This window comes from Globicephala melas, chromosome 1, assembly GCF_963455315.2.
Source record: "Globicephala melas chromosome 1, mGloMel1.2, whole genome shotgun sequence".
Lineage (NCBI taxonomy): Eukaryota > Metazoa > Chordata > Mammalia > Artiodactyla > Delphinidae > Globicephala > Globicephala melas.
This window is the reverse complement of record NC_083314.1, coordinates 182,286,538-182,303,396: the sequence shown is the minus strand read 5'-3', so window position 1 is coordinate 182,303,396 and position 16,859 is coordinate 182,286,538. Positions and strand designations below refer to the sequence as shown.

At 51.9% G+C, this 16,859-nt stretch overlaps 1 protein-coding gene across 15 annotated transcripts in view; it reads left to right on the top strand.

Moving 5' to 3' along the window:
* The window catches only part of CAMTA1 (calmodulin binding transcription activator 1), an 894,146-nt gene that overhangs the window by 821,456 nt on the left and 55,831 nt on the right, over positions 1 to 16,859 (top strand). The window lies entirely within an intron of this gene.

Below are 16,859 nucleotides of genomic sequence, written 5' to 3'. Positions count from 1 at the left end.
TCATTGGATTAGGGCCCCACCCAATCCAATGAATTCATCTTAAACTAGTTACATCTGTAATTAACTAATTACCAAGACCCTATTTCCAAATAAGGTCACGTTCTGAGGCAGAGCGAGAAGAGAGAGGCCCCGGAGAGCGCAGGCTATGTGAACGTTAACAGAACATTCCAGAAGGAGGAACTGGCGATGGAGACTGAGAAGGAACAGTGGGGGTAGTCGGAGGGACACAGAAGAGGGTGGGGTCTCAGAGCCTAGGGTCAGAGGGCTTCACAAGGGGAGGAGGTGGTCCCTTGTGGATTCATTCAGTGGATTAAAGACCCGGCAGGCCCTGGGATGCTGTCTCCAGGCCCCTCCCTTCTCCCTCTGCCCACTCTCCGTGAGGGCTTAGCCCCACCCAGGACCCTCTTTACCGTCTGTAAAGGTGCACTGATACGTCCACCTTTGTGCCTCTTCTCAGATCCAGAACCTTCCATCTAGCTGCCCCAGGACGTCGCTGCTCCGGTTTTCTTGGGCAAGTCAACGTGTCCCAAATGTTACTCACAATTGTTCTCTTCTTGCCATGCGCCCCCTCCAGATCCTATACCTCCTACAGCCTCGGCGGAAAGGCCACCCCAGAAAACCCAGAGTCATTCCTGAGACCCCCTGCTCACGCCCCCCAAACCCGTCACCATCCTAGTGGCCTTCTCTCCATCCCCTCTGCCACCACCTTGACTCGGCCCCAAACGTCCTTGCGCATCCTCCTCCTGCTCCTGGCCTCTACTCTTGCCTCCTTCCACGAGGGCCGTCCCTTCTTGCATCACCAGACACCGCTCTGACGCCAGGGGACCTTCGTTCTCGTGGAGTTTACATTCTAGAGGCGGGAGAAAGATAATAAACACATCACAGAGGAAATATCGGGGCACTTACCATGGGCAGCCTGGTAGAGGGGGGCAGGGTGGCTGCTTGAGGTCGGCGGCCGGCGGAGGCCTCTCTGGGGAGGCGCGATGTCAGAAAGGACGCACACGCGAAGATCCTGGGAAGGACGTTCCAGGCCGAGGGAATCGCAGTACAGAGTTCCCTGCGAGACCCGGAGCTTGGCGTGTAGGGGCCGCACGGTGAGCAGGCTAAGGGGAGGTGCAGCGGAACGAGAAGGGGCCGGGCCTCCGGGGGCCCCTCAGCCAGGGCAGGGGGCTGGGACTTGATCCCGAGGACGCGGGAGGCTTATAAGCCAGTGAGGTGACACGCTCCGCCCCCGCCCCGGCTGCTGTCTGGAACATGAACTGTGTCTCTACTCAGAGGGTGACCACCCCGGGCGCTCTTGCATCAGTGCGGGCAAGAGATGAGAGCGGCTCCGACAAGGCCGGTGCTGATGAATCCCAAGAGACACAGTCTGGGGACTTCTTGGGGGTAGAGTCAGGGGCCCTGCTGATGATTTGAACATGGAGGATAAGCAAGAGAAGGATGGGTAGTGCCTAGATTTGGGGCTTAAACAATGGTGGGGGACACGGGACCATTTCCTGAGCTGAAGGACTTTGAAGAAGGTGGGAGAGAGGGAATCTCAGGTGGGTTTTGTTCATATTCTGGTTCACGGCCTATTAGAGTTGCCAAGGGTACAGTTGGGTTTGAAAGTCTGCAGGCCAAGGGGGGGCCCAGAAAGGAGATAAAATTTAGATGTCATCAGCTCAGCAATGGAATTTAAAGCCGTGGGTCTAGAGGCAGTTGCTCCTGAAAGAGGGTGGATAAAGGAGAGGAGAGGGCACAGGGTCAAGCATGGGCTCCCCCAGGATTTAAATGTCAAACGGAAAAGTTGCTGGCAAAGAAGAAGAAGCATCGAGCGAGAGGAGGAAGATGGAGAGGATGGGACCGCCGGGAGGCCGGAAGAGGGTGTTTCAAGAAAAAGGAGGTGGCAGCCGTGTTAATACCAGGAGAAGGGGAGCAGAGCATCCCAGGCAGAGGAAACCGCATGTAGGAAGACCCCACGGCAGGAGGGAGCTCCGTGAATTTAAAGAACCCAGAGAATTGGCCGAAAACTCTGGTAGCCTGTCTCTGAGCTCACATCCCTGACTCTCCCCAGGCTGGGACAGGAAAGACCTGGCCCAGGAGATCTTGTGCCTCCACCCCTCCTCGTGCAGCCAGAGGAAAAGCCCCGGGCCCTGCCCTTCCTGCCTTACCCTCTGCTGTTGGCCCAGAAAACCATCCCACAGGTGTGCGGGCCCCAGAGAGGCAGCTTCGCTGGCCCCAGGCTCAGGGAGACGTCTATCCACATCTGCTCTGAGTCCCAGGGACAAACTCCCTCCCAGTTGCTCCCCACTGGGGTGCAGGGACTGGTGCCAAGTCCCAAAGCAGGAACAAACTGTGACTCACCCGCCCAACGGTGTGTGGATGTCAGACCCAGTGGAGACGGCTCTCAGACCCCGACCACCGGTTGTGGCTGGAATGCGGGAATCCTGCAGATGGACCCAACGGCTGCCCGGCAGTCCTGGTCCCTCCTTAATCAGTTACATCGGACTCCCATTATTCCACTGCGCCATTGAGACGCGGGTCAGCTGTGCTTCAGGGGGCGTGGCCTCGAAGAAAGTCCTCTTGGCAGAGGGCCTGGGGAGACGGCCAGTTCAGGCTAGCGATTTGAAGGCTTCCTTAGCCTTTCCTAGGATCCGGCCCCAGAATGCACCTCCCTGGAGAATAATGGATATGCTGATCTGTTGACCCAGCAGTGGGAGCAATGGTCCTGAGACGGGGAGACCCAGGACATCGCCCGTGAGCAAGGAGAAGGGGCCGTGGGTGGAGCGGGGGCTGGTGTGGCGTCCAGAAGGAAACGGGGTCCTGGCGGTCCTGGAGCTGGATGAGAGGAGATTCCCACCTCCCCTACCAACGATCCAGATCCCAGCCTCTGGGTGGGGCGAGCACAAGCCCCCTCCTTTTAAAAACTACCCAAATACACGTGTTTCTGATCCTTTCCAAGCAGCCCAGCGACTGACCTTGTCTCCCGCCTCTGTAACAACGAGACATTCACAGGAGCCTTATAGGCTGAAGACCAGCTCCCTCCACTGCTGACATGTTCCACTTGTGAACTTAAAGTCCTTTGCTTGAGGAAAAAAAAGTGACAGGCAGGTATGTGTCAGATGTTCCATACTTAATAATGGGAGACACTTAAAAAAATCCGTGGCAGAGTGGAAATAATTGATACATCAGAAACAGACTTAGAATGTTCGAGAATTAGAACTTGGAAGAAACGGTTGTCGCATTGTCCAACCTCCTCATCCCTCTGGAAGGAATCTGGGCCCCCAGAAGAGCGGCCACTTGCCCCAAACCACTGCCGAATCAGGACAGAAGCCCTCCCGACTCAAGATCAGCGTGTGCCCTGCACCCTCCACCCACTTCCCCTTCTCCACCCCACAGCCAGACTCACAGACTCCGGAAGCCGGGACACAGGGCAGGTGAGAAACCAGCTGGCCGAGGCCCTGGGCCAGTCCTGACATCAGCAGATGGAGAGGTCCCCCGAGTGTCCTTTCTCCTGCCCAGGTCCGAGATGGGCCCTCACCCCATTTGGTGACACCCACTTTTAAAAGAGCTGCTGACGCCTTGGGTCGCCTCAGCGACACCAAAGCTGCATCCCTTGGTCTTGAGACACGAGGGAGAGCTGGCAGACCTGTTGGCACAGAGCTGTCCACCCAGGGGTCACAGCAGCTGACATCTACGTGCCACCACCTGCCAGGCGCTATCCACGAAGCGTTTACGCATATCGATTCACTCCAACTTCCCAACTACCTACGAGGTCCCCCATCCTACAGGTGAGGACGCAGACACACAGGGAGCAGGTGATGCCGAGAGGATCATACACAGCGGTCTGACCCCATCCACCGGCTCCTGACCTCCACACAACGAGAGCCTTCCTCTGCGCCTGTTCTCCCTACTATAGTTATGCTGCGTCCGATGGGGGTCTCCAGAGCTAGAAACATCCTTCATCCCTGCTTCTCCCTTCCCCACAACCCTCTTCCCCCAAGGCAAGCAGTTTGCAAAGTAGGACTTTTAAAAACCCCCCAGGGCTTCCTCCTCCCACCTTCCGGGGTCCTCTACCATTTTTCTATCTCAGGCCTTTAGCATCACACACCCGGGCTTGGAGCCTCGCCGTTGGCCTTCCTGCCGCCACATTCTTTCCCTCCCCATCCATGCTGTGTATCCCTGATGCTTTTGGAAAGGATTGACGGGAACCCGCTGTGTGCCAGGCGCTGTGCAAGGTGCGGTCCCCTGGGAGAGACAGGCCCCAAAATTGGCGATTGTAACCCAGTGCAGCACGATGAGTTAGAAATGGAGGCGGGGCTGCCAGCGGCACCTGTTGGGAGGGGCGTGGTCATCTGGGAAGGTCAGAATCAACTCTGACTGCAGCACGGAATCCAAGACCCTTTCTAAGCTGCCCTCAGCCTGTCTTTCTCGGCTTACCTTCAGCCGTCACCTCCTCTCCCCCTGCACAAGGCTCTCCCCTCCTCTCCACCAAAATACCCGATTTCCCCAAACATCCTGTAGTGTTTCTCACCTCGAGGCCTTCACACATGCCGTTCCCTCTGGTCTCTCAGGTTATTTTTCCTGGGGCTGCTCTAGAGAACTCCTGCTCTGCTGAAAATTTCTACTGTAAGGCCCTTCCCCTCTAAAAGCTGACTTCCCCCCTCATCCCACTGCCGCCCACACAGGATGCCTTCTTTTTATTTGGCTTTTCCATTACACTTTGTAAATTCCTCCCTTAGCAATTCTCTCTTTGTAATCATTTATTCCCTAACTGGTACCGGAGCCCCCACTAGGTGGCAAGCCCTGGGCCAGTGCTGAGATTAGAACAAAGGAATGAATGAAAAAGAGCAGATGAGGTTCCTGTGCTCACCCAGCTTACCATCTAGCAGAGGAAAAATCAGACCTGAACGCCAAATCTTTGCACAAATAAGTGTGTGGGGAGCTTGTGATGGAGGGTTAAGAGGAGGTCTGGGAGGGATTTCTTGAAGAAGTGGCCCCTGAGCCGAGATCTGAGGGAGGAGCAGAAGTTAACTCCACGGAGAGGGGAGGGAACAGCATGGGGAACAGCGTGCACGGACAGCCCTGCGGTGGGAGGAGCCTCATGGATATAAGGGAGCATGTGAAGGCTGGGGAGGTGGAGAGGGGCTGGGGATCAGACCAGACAGGTTAGAGGGGTACCCAAGCACCAGCCAGGCTGAGGCGTGCTGGCTTTATCCCCAAGGAGAGGGAAGCCATGGAAGGTTTGAGAGGCGTGGACGTGACCAAGTTTGCATTTCAGGAAGTGCTCTTGGCTGCTGCGTGGAGGACGGATTGAAGGAGAGCCAGAACTGGCGAGGGTAGACCAGTGAATCCTCCAGGCTGGAGATGATGCTGGACTTGGCGGTTCTGGGAAAAGGGGACCATCAAGAGAGATTCAGGAGGTAGCATCAGTAAGACTTGTAGATGGGTTAGGTACGGGCGCTCCGTGTCGTGCACCCTGGAGGAGGACTGGTCATGAGTTGGGCTAGTCTGAAGGGCCTTTGGGACATCCATGGGAAAAGTCAACAACAGCAAGTGAGTGGACTTAGGCTCCAGAGCTCAGAGAAGCATGTGGGCAGGAGAGAGACATCTGTGACATGACTGCATGGAGGCGGCATGGGAAGAAATGGGTCAAGGGGTGTGGATGAAATTGGCAAAGGTGAGGATATAGCTGAGTTCTGAGGCCAAGGACTTTTGTCTTAGTTATAATCATGTCCTAAGAGGCCAGGAACACAGTAGGTGCTCAATAAATATTTCTTCAAGGGATAGATGGACGGACGGATGGATGGATGGATGGATGGATGGACGGATGGATGGACGGACAGTGGTGTCTTTGTGACACTGCTGACTGACTCCAGCTTTAGGCTACAGGATCCCTGATGTCAGAAGCAGCTGGGGAGGGTGTCCAGAACTGACCAGGCACCATCAACCCCTTTCTGGTTTCCCTGTCACTGGACAAGCTTCAGGCAAATAACCCAAGGCAAGAATGCAGAAGCTTGACCTTTATTAAAAATGTGCCCCTGAGGCTGGCTTCAGAGCTTTTAAGGGGCAGAGAATTCACTACTCAGCTCCCTGGATTTGGAAAAGGAAGAGAAAAAGCAAGTCTCCTCCCTGAGCTGCTCAGACCCATCTCCCCTCTGGACCAGGTCCTTGGCAAGTCCCTGCATGGTGTGTCACCATCCTGGGGTCTGGAGGAGGGCGTCATCTGACCCTCTGTGATTCCCTCATTGTCTGACCCAGCTCTACCTTAGCCTGGTGAGTGAATGAATAAGTGAATGAATGAGTCGGTAGGTGGGTAGCTGAGTCAGGAGCCATGAAACCTGCCGGTCCACACCCACCTCCATGGAATTCACTGCACCAAAGTGCTCTGGTATGACAGTGACAGCCACTCCAGCCAGGCTCCATGCCAACAGCTTCACGTTCATGACCCTCAGCCAGGTCACAAACCACAATGGAAGAAACAGCTTTGGCAGAAGGCAGCCTGTACACCTGCCCATCAGTAACTGGTACCTGCTGAGTCCCAGGCATCTGAGGGGCACTCTCCTGGGTTCAGGGCTTTACGGGTCAACTGGGCACTCTCCTGGGTTCAGGGCTTTACGGGTCAACTGGGCATCTGAGGGGCACTCTCCTGGGTTCAGGGCTTTACGGGTCAACTGCCCCTACCTCCAGGAGTGCACGGCCCAGGACATGAGGCAAGCCGGACAGCACAGTTGGTGTGATGAGTGCCCCATAGGGGCAGGTTCCGAGTATTAGGGGAGCACATGAGAGGGGCAGGGAGTCCCTCTGTGCTCCCATCAGGAAGAGGATGCACTTGACAGGCGTTAACTCTGTATGAAAACTATGTTTGTTCAGAGGAACGCTCTCCATATGTAGAAAGAATGTGCAAACAGTCAGCCAACTCACAATCCATGCACGGTTTCCATCATTCGTGGAAAGGACTCATAGAGGCCATGAAAGCCGCTATACTCCCAGTTACAGTTTATTACATCAAAGGGATTCAGATGGAAACCAGCCAAGGGAAGAAGCGTGTCCGGCAGGTCCAGGAGGGCACCAAACATCCACCTTCCACTGTCTTCTCCCGTGGCCTGTGGTCAGCACTAATGTCCCTGCATCAATGTGTGACAATGCTCACGGAAAATCACCAGTCAGGGAAGCTCACCTGAGCCTCGGTGTCCAGAGTTTCTCTTGGGGCTCCACCGCGGAGGCGTGAGGGATTGCCCTCACGGCTGATCTCGGTCTCCGGCCTCTCCCGAGTTGGCTGAAACTGTGTGACCGAAAGTCCTTCCCTAAACCACATAGTTGATCCTTCTAGAGTGGCCAGCCCCTACCCTACAACTCTCCACTGTAACCAGCTCCTACCTTAAACCAGACTGTAGGACTCTCCAGTGACTCAGGCAAACTAAGCCACTCCCTCCAGCAGGACATTCCAAGGGCTTAGAGATCACCTCCCGGAAGGCAAGGACAAAAGCCAGACCTCTCTTTGGTCAAGGTTAAAGTCTCTACCGCGCAGAATTGCACCTCCCCTCCTCTGCCCCCACCAGCCTGTCTCCCCTGCTCCTCAACCAGCAGACCAATTTCTTTTTGCTGTTCTTGCCTCAAGAGGAAACGCTGAGTGTCTGACATGGTTTTTGCTGTTGTTGTTGCTGTTGTTTTCAAAGTGTCGCCCCTACGCGGATACTGTGTAGTGCTCAGCAATTCTTTGGGGCTCAAGAACACATTTTATTATGAAACATGGTTTGGGCAACTACTTTGTCTTCTGCAGAGAATACTGTGCAAAGCTCAAGGTTTCCTGGGCAGAGATGTGAAATTCACTACATTACAGACCCATCCACTTAAATGTGAGTCAAATGAGAAATTTCAAGAGCCTTTGACAGCTAAGGTTATTATTCTCACGTATGATCTCAATTACCTCTTTAAATTACTCACCTGTGCCCCGGCCCGTGATGCTCTGCAAATGAACGTGCATCCGTCTCCATCTGCAGACAGCACCCCTGGCTCCGGCAGTGTTCTTTCCTCACTAAAGTGTTCTCCTGTTGGCTCCATTTGGAGCTGCCGCTCAGCCTTCTCCCTCCCCCACCCCCTGGAGGAAGCCCCTCCTCCAACTGTGCTCCTCTTTTTTCCCCCAGCACCGATGGGAATGGATCTGACCTTGCAAATGGTAACCAGCTGGGTGCACACGGGAATCTCAGAGCCGGGGTGGGGTCCTGGGCAAAGAGCATTCCTGCTCAATAATTCACCTTTAAGAGAAAGAGAAAACCTAGATGCAGCATTCGGCCATCTTCTAAGATGTTAACAATTCAGTGTGATTCTCAGACATGAAAAATGCATCAATGCTCTAAGTTTATAAGGTCAGTGATGTTTATTATGACATCAGAAGGCCTGGCCTGGGCCCCCACCCCCGGAACAGCTAAAGCCAGGGGAAGCGCTAGTGTGTAACTCCGAGCAGGGCCCGCCCAGAAGTCCTGCAGATGTGGCCCTACGAGGTCCGACTTGATGCATTCGAATCCTCCAGTGCCCTGGCACTTGGAGACGGCTGATGCATTTATCACGAGTCTTTCTGCCCGTTCCTGGAAAAGCAGCAGGAGAAAAAGCAAGCTCTGAGCAGAGAGCAGTCATGCAGCAGGAAGTGTGAACCTCCAGGCCCCCTGATTGCACTTACAGACATCATTCCTCCCCCAGCATTCTCGGTTTTGATTCCCAGAAGAAAGTGAGCGGGGGCTCATTTTATATTTGCTGAAAGGCCCTGGCATTGTTTTAAGTTACTTGAAAGTGAGTTAAAGCTGGGAGGATCCTTGGGTGGGGTGGCATTTCGTGTGACAGCATCCCAGGGGATTTCACTTTGATGCGGATGGTGCTTCCCAGGCAGCAGGGCCAAGCCAGGGACTGACCCGGCTTCAGTGGTCCGGAAGCCCGTGAGCTGCAGACCTGCGTGGGGATGCGGCTGCACTGCGAGGGGCCACAGCGGATACCAGGGTGTCAGAGACCAGCTGGGGATGGGGGTACACGTGTGTGTGTAACACATCTGTGCTTTTCCCTGGCCACTCTTTTGTTTTTCTCAGTAACGGTGTTGAGCACCTAAGGTGTCTAAAACTCCCCCTGAGCTCAACCTGTCAGCTCTGCTTCTCTGAGGCATGTGAGATGGTTGTAGCCTAAGGTGCGCTGGCTTCTAATTGCGCCTTCCCTTTTGATTGCTTTTTCTTTGTTTCGGTAACAGAGCGGGATTTGACAAGCCCCTCCCCTGGTGACCTTGGTAATGACTGATTATTTGTAGGAAGCTGCTGGTTGCTTCCCTAAAAGGGGAACTTCCCAGCTCTTGTTACCACCAGTGTCTGAGCTTCAGGGTTTGGTCACAGCAACGGTCAGGATGGTGATTTCAAAGTGGTCTTCAGCGTAAATATCCGGTCTTTTGACTGTTGTCCCCTTCAGTCGAATATACTCATTTCTCCTTAATCAGGTTCCCAAGTTTAAAAAAAATGAATAATATCTACTTCGTAAGAAAGTATACCACAGAAGCTCTAGTAAGTGCATTCTGAGTGTACCTTTTGAGTAAACACCGCTCTTCTTAACTGTGACTCCTCTGGGCCGTACAAGAGCAGCCCAGTGGGTGCTTGCGATGCTCTCAGACCCCAAAGGCTGAAGCTTCCTGAGATCCTCTCTGGAAGGGTCCGCAGGAGGGTTGGGCCCTGATTTGGCAAGCATGACCTTGAACAGGGAGCCACAGAGTTCTGCACTTGAAGGTCTATGAGCCCTCAGCCAGGTAAAGAGATGCATGGCCATGTGGGGAGCTGGGCTTAGAAGACAAAGCTTGTCTTAGCTTGTCTTTGTTACTACCAGGTAACATACCGCAGATGGAACGGCTGAAACAATAGACATTTATTTTCTCACAGTTCTGGAGGCTAGAAGTTCAAGATCAAGGTGTGGGCAGGTTTGGTTTCTTTTGAGGCCTGTCTTCTTGTCTTGCAGACAGCCGCCTTCTCGCTGTGTCCTCACATGGCCTTTTCTCTGTGTGCTGTCTCTTTGTGTGTCCCAATATCCTTCTAGTATAAGGACACCAGTCAGATTGGGTTAGGGTCCACCCTAACAGCCTCCTTTTAATCTAATCACTTCTTTTAAGTCCTGATTCCAAATACAGTCGTTCTGAGGTCCTGTGAGTCAGGGCTCCAATCTATGAATTTCTGGGGGTGTAAAAACTCAGCCCATAACAGAGCCATTCTCCAAAAATGAGATGTGCTGCAGGAAGAGGATTTCATCACTGTCATGACGGCTTTGCCAAGCCCCAGACCTGCCCTTTGAGACCCCATGGTGGGCCCACAACTCAGACCCCCCCCCCCCCCGCCGCAGGCCAGAGGCCTCATCTGGAGTTCTGCTGGCTTGTGCCTGAGTTTTCCAGCTATCTTGGCCAAGGTGTGGACTAGTCCCCTTGCCCTATTGTTTAGCTGAGACAAGGTGCTAACACCTTTTGGGTACCGGGCTATGAGCTTCACAAATAGTCCTTATGATGACCTTGGGATGCAGCTACTATTATCATCCCTGTTTTACAGATGAACACACTGAGGTCTAGAGAAGAGAGTCTTTCCAAGGTGTCAGAGCTGGAAACAGTGCCCCAGCCCTTCTGACCCCTGAGCAGAGTGCTCACCACTTGGCTACTCTGCCCTCAAGGGGTTTTAGGCTTCTGCTTCGAATAAAGCCCAGGCACAGACTGGCCTGGCTGGCCCAGCTTAGAGGGTCCCCAGGCCAGACAGGACCCGTCTCCTTGAGTCTGTCTGCGGTGTGCCACCCAGACTCCTGGTACCAAAGGGTGGTGTTGCGTTGACAGGCACAGCCTCAGGAAGAGTGCTGGAGGCAGGAAGAGGCCTCGGCCCTGCCGGCCAAGCTGCCGAGCCTGTCTTTTGGTTAAGGAGGGGCCCTTCACCCCATTGGACTGTCACGGAGGCTGTTTCTTTAGCTCTCACGTGGGGCCAAGCAGAGAAGCAGCTAAGAGCTCCAGCTCAGGAGTGCAGGGGATCGGGGTCTCTGCTGCTCACGAGTGCACAGTCCAGGGCAAATTACTTAACCCCCTGTGCCTCAGTTTCTTCCTCTGTAAAACCATGGTAATAAGAACACCCACCAAGCACAAACTTGGTGTGAGGATGAAAGGAATTAACATGTGTAAAGAATGTAGTCACCCAGCAAATACTATCTTGATGGTGATGATGATGGTGATGATGGTGATGATGGTGATGATGATGATGACGGTGGTGATGATGGTGATGATGGTGATGATGATGATGACGATGGTGATGATGATGGTGATGATGATGACGATGGTGGTGATGATGGTGACGATGGTGATGATGCTGATAATGATGACGATGGTGGTGATGGTGATGATGGTGATGATGATGATGATGATGATGGTGATGATGACGATGGTGATGATGATGGCAGCTCCCATCCCAAGAGGAAGAACCAGGTCTCTCCCCGCCCCAGGTGGCGTCTGCTTATTAAGCTGTCTTCACCATCCTGTCCGTGGAGGCTATACCTCCTTGTCCATGGGGAGCATTCTGCCCAGAGTCCTAGAGCAGATAGGACCTTGGTGAGTTGGAAGGCCTGGGTGAGACCATGAGCCACACTGGCGTGGGTCCTTGGTCCTCATCCCCAAGCCCCATTCAGGGTGCCCCCGAGTCCCTGGGCTCCCACTTTACATTCGTTATCCAATGTCATCCTCTCCCTGTTTCCAGGTGATGTTTCCATCCCCATTTTACTGACAAGGAAGCTGAATCTCGTCAGGTGACTTGTCCTTTGTCACGCAGCTCAGAGCCGCGGATACTGAAGCCCACTGGGTGCTTTATCACCGCGCGTTACCGCTTCCTGAGTGTGTGTTGGATTATCCGCCTTTTGACTCTGCTGCTCCTTTGAGCAGAGCACGTCTCTGCACGTGCCCTGCTCTCATAGGAGACTGGCCATGTATTTTACCATCTGGCATGTGTATAATCCTGGGGGTGGGGGCACAGGGAATGGATGGGCCTGTATGAGCCACCAGGGAGAGTGTGTGAAGGTGGTTTCTTTCCCCCAACTTCTTTGGATTCTCTTTCTGCATCACGGCCCTTAGGAGAAATCCCCAAGTTCCCAGACTGAGCTGACAGTGTTCCCGGGCTGGTACCAATCCTGGCAGCACGGTTTGCCCTGGTAGCAAACACCTTGTCTCATACAGCTGTCCCCTACAGTAATCTAATGCTGCGTAACAAAGCACCCCAAAGCTGAGTGGCTCAAAATAGCAAGCATGTGCCAGTGCCCTCAATGCTGTGGGTTACCTGGGGGCATGCACGCAGCTGCATTCATGGGACTGGTCATTTCAAATCCACAGTCCCTGCAACTGAAGCACAGGGGTGCTTGCTGTGTCAGGTCCCACTGGACCTGCACGAGGACCCCATGTGCATGGCCTTAGACCTCATTTTGCAGAAGAGGAAAGTGAGGCACAGGAAGAGAAAGGAGCTTGGCACACAGGTAGTTAGTGGTGATGCAGGAAACAGGGTCTGGGCTGCGCTGCCCCCACCCAGCACTTCCCTCCTATGGAAGGCTCAGGGGTCTGACAAGGACACTGGCAGCTCAGCTGAGGTGTCTGAGGCTCTCTGCAAAGCTCACCTTCACCCCTGAATCAGCCAACCATTGTGATGGAGAAGCCCAGCCTATCAGGGACCTCTCCAAGGGGAACCCCAAGTTCAGGCCACGGTTCTCTCCAGGACCCCTAGCTGTCGAGGAGGCAGTCACAACAAGTGGGAACTTGATGGACTCACCCCTGGCCTTTTCACAATCCTTCAGAAGCACAATTAGACAGGTGCCCTCTTCCATCATCCTTCTGCCCCATGGGGTCACCATCACGGGATTCAGCGCCTCCCCTGTGTCTGTCTTGTCTCCTCACTGAGCAGTCACCTAGCCAGGCCACATTCTCCACCTGCTGCCACCATATCCCACCGAGGGCCATACACGGGGTCTCAGTGAGCACGAGGGGACCCACTGACAAAGGATCCGCCATCAGACCCTCCTGATTTTGGCTTTTCTTTTCCCATCACTCAGTTTTCTCTTCTAAAATTAATCCACTGATTCTTTTTATACTTCATTCTTTGTCTCTTCCTCTTATTGTCTGTGTGTATATCTCCACTGAGATATAATTAACATACCATACACTTCACCCATTTAAAGTGTACAATTCAAAGTTTTTTAGTCTATTCACAGGGTTGTACAGTCAATATCACAACCCAATTTTTGAACAAGTTTATTCCTCCAAAAAGAAAGCCTTTTACCCATTAACAGTCCTGTCCCACTGCCCCCAAGCTCCTCCCTCCTCCCCCGCCTAAGGCAACTATTCATCTACTTTCAATCTCTATAAGTCTGCCTGTTCTGGAGTCATAGCATATGTGTTCGTTTGGACTGGCTTCTTTCACTTAGCATTATTTCTCCAAGGTCCATCCATGTTGCAGCAGGTGTCAGTTCTTTGTTCCTTTTTATTGCCATATAAATGTCCATATGTGTGGACATATGTCTTCATTTCTCTTGGGTATATACGTGGAGTGGAACTGTGGGGTCATATGGTAACTCTATGAGTAAACTTTTGAGGAAGAGCCAGACTAGTTTCCAAAGGAGCTGCACTATTTCACATTCCCACCAGCAGGGTAGGAGTGTTTCAGTTTCTCCGCTTCCTCACCAACACTTGTTATTGTCCATCTTTTTTATTACAGACATCCTGTGGATGTGAAGTGGATTTGCATTTTTGTGGTTTTGATTAGTGATTCTGATTTACATTTCCCCAGTGATTAATGTTGCTGAGCATATTTTCATGTGCTGTTAGCCATTTGTTTATCTTCTCTGGGGAAATATCTATTCAGAGCCTCTGCCCATTAAAAAAAAAATAGGTTGCTTTTTATTCTTGAGTTGTAAGAATGAGAAGGAATACAAGTTCCTTATCAGGTATATGATTTACAAATATTTTCCCCATTCAGTGAATTGTCTTTTTCACTTTCTTGATGGTGTCCTTTGAAGCACAAATGTTTTCGATTTTGATGAAGCCCAATTTTTTTTTTTTGGTTGCTTGTGGTTTGATGGCATAGCTGAGAAACCGTTGCCAAATCCAAGGACATGAAGGTTTCCCTCGACATTTTCTTCTAAGACGTTTGTACTTTGGCTTTTATATTTAAGTCTTTGATCCATTTCCAATTAATTTTTACATATGGTGTGAGGTAGGGGCCCAACTTCATTCTTTTACCTGGGGACATCCAGTTACTCCAGCCCTATTTGTTGAAAAGACTATCCTTTCCCCATTGAATTATTTTGTCGCTCTTACCCATGGTTTCTAAGAATACTTTTATATTTCCTAAGGCCTTAAAGATACAATGAATATGCATCTTGCATTTATTTTTAAGTTGTCACTTAGTTTTTATTAGACTATTTTTTATTAGAAGTTGATATATGCAGAAACATATTTGATTTCTTATGAGATAGGAGAGGTGAAGATATGCTGCAGTAACAAACAACCCCATGTCAAATGATTTATTTCTCTCTCACGCTCAAGTCCAATGCCAGTTGGTAAGGAAGGTCCTATTCATCACAGTCACTCAGGGACCTGGCCCAGTAGAATCTACACCTTGACATAAACAAGCATCACAGTTGCCGGGGCTGAAGAAAAGAAGTCCTGGTTCTTAGAAATTTCCCAGACTGCTTTCTTAAACAAAGGGAATCTTAATGATGGCAAGAATTTTTAGGTACTTGGAGAGCCATCACAGGGGCAGAATGAGTGCAGGTTCAGAACTTGAAACCCAGACCTGCCGCATACGGTCTGTATGACTTTAGTCAAGTTATCTGACACCTTGCAGCCTCGTTTTTTCCTCTGTACAATATCCAGCTTGCAGGAGAAATAGTAGCAGTGTATGTGAGTGTCTAGCGTAACAGCAGGCAGATATCAGGTAACCAACAAACCGAAGTTCCCTTCATCCTCCTGAGACCCTCAGCAGAGGTTAGGCTGGGATACAGACACACCATCTCTGCTTTAAGATGCAACAGTTGCACTTGGTCTGGGTGCTACCAAGTGAAGTCATCACCGAGCAAAGTTTTCTTCACTATTTAAAAAAATGACCCCGGTTTACTCAAAGCCCCATAAAAACCTAGTGGAAGAATTTGCTTGAAGCACATGCCTGTCTCACCCTGTCATTTCCTAACCTGGAGGAGAGGAGCATGAATACCCACGAGGAAAGGCACCCTGCCAGCACACTGCCTGAGCTCTGAGCTTACTCCAGAAGCATCCAGCGCACCCTGCCCCAGCTCCGCCTGCCTTTCCAGGTGTGGCCCAGGGAGGGCACTTGCTCTCGTGGCCTCCACCCCGAGACAGAGGTGCAGAGGGGAAGGAGAGCGACAGACCTTCCAAGAGGGGAATGGCCCCAGCTGAGGACTTTCCTAGTGCAGAAATGTCACCTCGGGCTGCCTGGAAGGAGAGCTCCAGGCTGCTGACCCCAACTCTGACATCAGGGCACAGCCAATGTGTTGAAGCAGCCATGGCTAAACGTTTCTTTCATGCCAGGTGGACGTGAGCTGCTGGAGGAAGGGTGAAGGGTCATGGCGGGCAGCTGGAACGCCCAGGTCTGAACGAGAGCTGAACTTCTGCCTTTTCAAAAGCAAATCCAAGGGGGAAGAAAATAACCAAAACCAAACAAACCAAAACCAAACAACAACAACAAAGTTCCCCACCTGAAAGAAAAGTCTGGAGGCTTTTTCTTTAGCTGGGGTCCAGGTGGCTGAACCTGGACCCAATCATCCTGAGTTCCCTGCACTGCGTGTATGAAGGCAGGTGTTGCCCCTCGTCATCCCATCTCCCCAGTTGGTCTCTGTTGCTCACAATCTACTCAGAGCAATTCAACAACTATTAGCTGAATCCTTCCAGCGTGCCTGGAATTGTGCAAGGTGCCAAGGTAAGTTAAGACTCTATTCCTGTTCTCAAGGAGATTAGAGGTGTCTCCTTCTTAGCTAACAACAACTAACTTTTAAAATTACTTCTTATTAATGTACAGTACATATGGAAATTGCATATATCATAAGTATGTGAAACTCAGCTCAATGAGTTTTCACAAACTAAAACCGGTGCCCAGGTCAAGAAGAGAACATTACCAGAAACCCAGAAACCCACCCCCACTCCTCTCCAGTCACTATCCACCACTCCAAGACACGTTGATTCTGATGGCAACAAGAGCGAACTTGTATTGAGTGTAACTTATGTGCCAGGCACCACTGGTGTAAGCATGTGACATCTATTGGCTCATCTAATTCTCACCCATAGATCTGAAGGCACAGCCCATGGGGTTCACAGTTAGCAAATAGGAGAACCTAACTACCATTGTCCCCGACTACTAACCTTACATTGCCTCTCCTGGAAACAGAGTGCTGAAATAGTAATGCATAACAATGCCCCTGGGTCTGCTCGGCTGAGAGCAGCCAGGGGATCTGAGCCAGGCCTCAATGAATGGATAAGAATGCCCCTAGCAGATAAAGGTGGGGGGGAGTGCATAAGCAGAGCAGGGGAGCGCAGGGGTCCAGTGTGGTGAGAGCAGGGCAGAGGCAATGGGGGTGGGAATATGAAGGACTTGTTGGAGCAGGATTGTGAGTGCGTTCGAGTGTTCTGACTTTGCCGGGGCAGGTGAGGGACTTGCTGAGGTTTAGAATCAGCCATCGGCCCCCGAGAGTGAGACCATACTCTACCTGCTCGCTTTGCTGGCTTAGAGGCGTGGCACAGGATGGGAGCCAGCCCCACTAGGGATGTCCTTGGGCTTGGTCTCTAAACAACGACTCAGTTTTGGTTGTATAGTCTTGAGGGCTGTGCAAAATTCTGTGGTTGT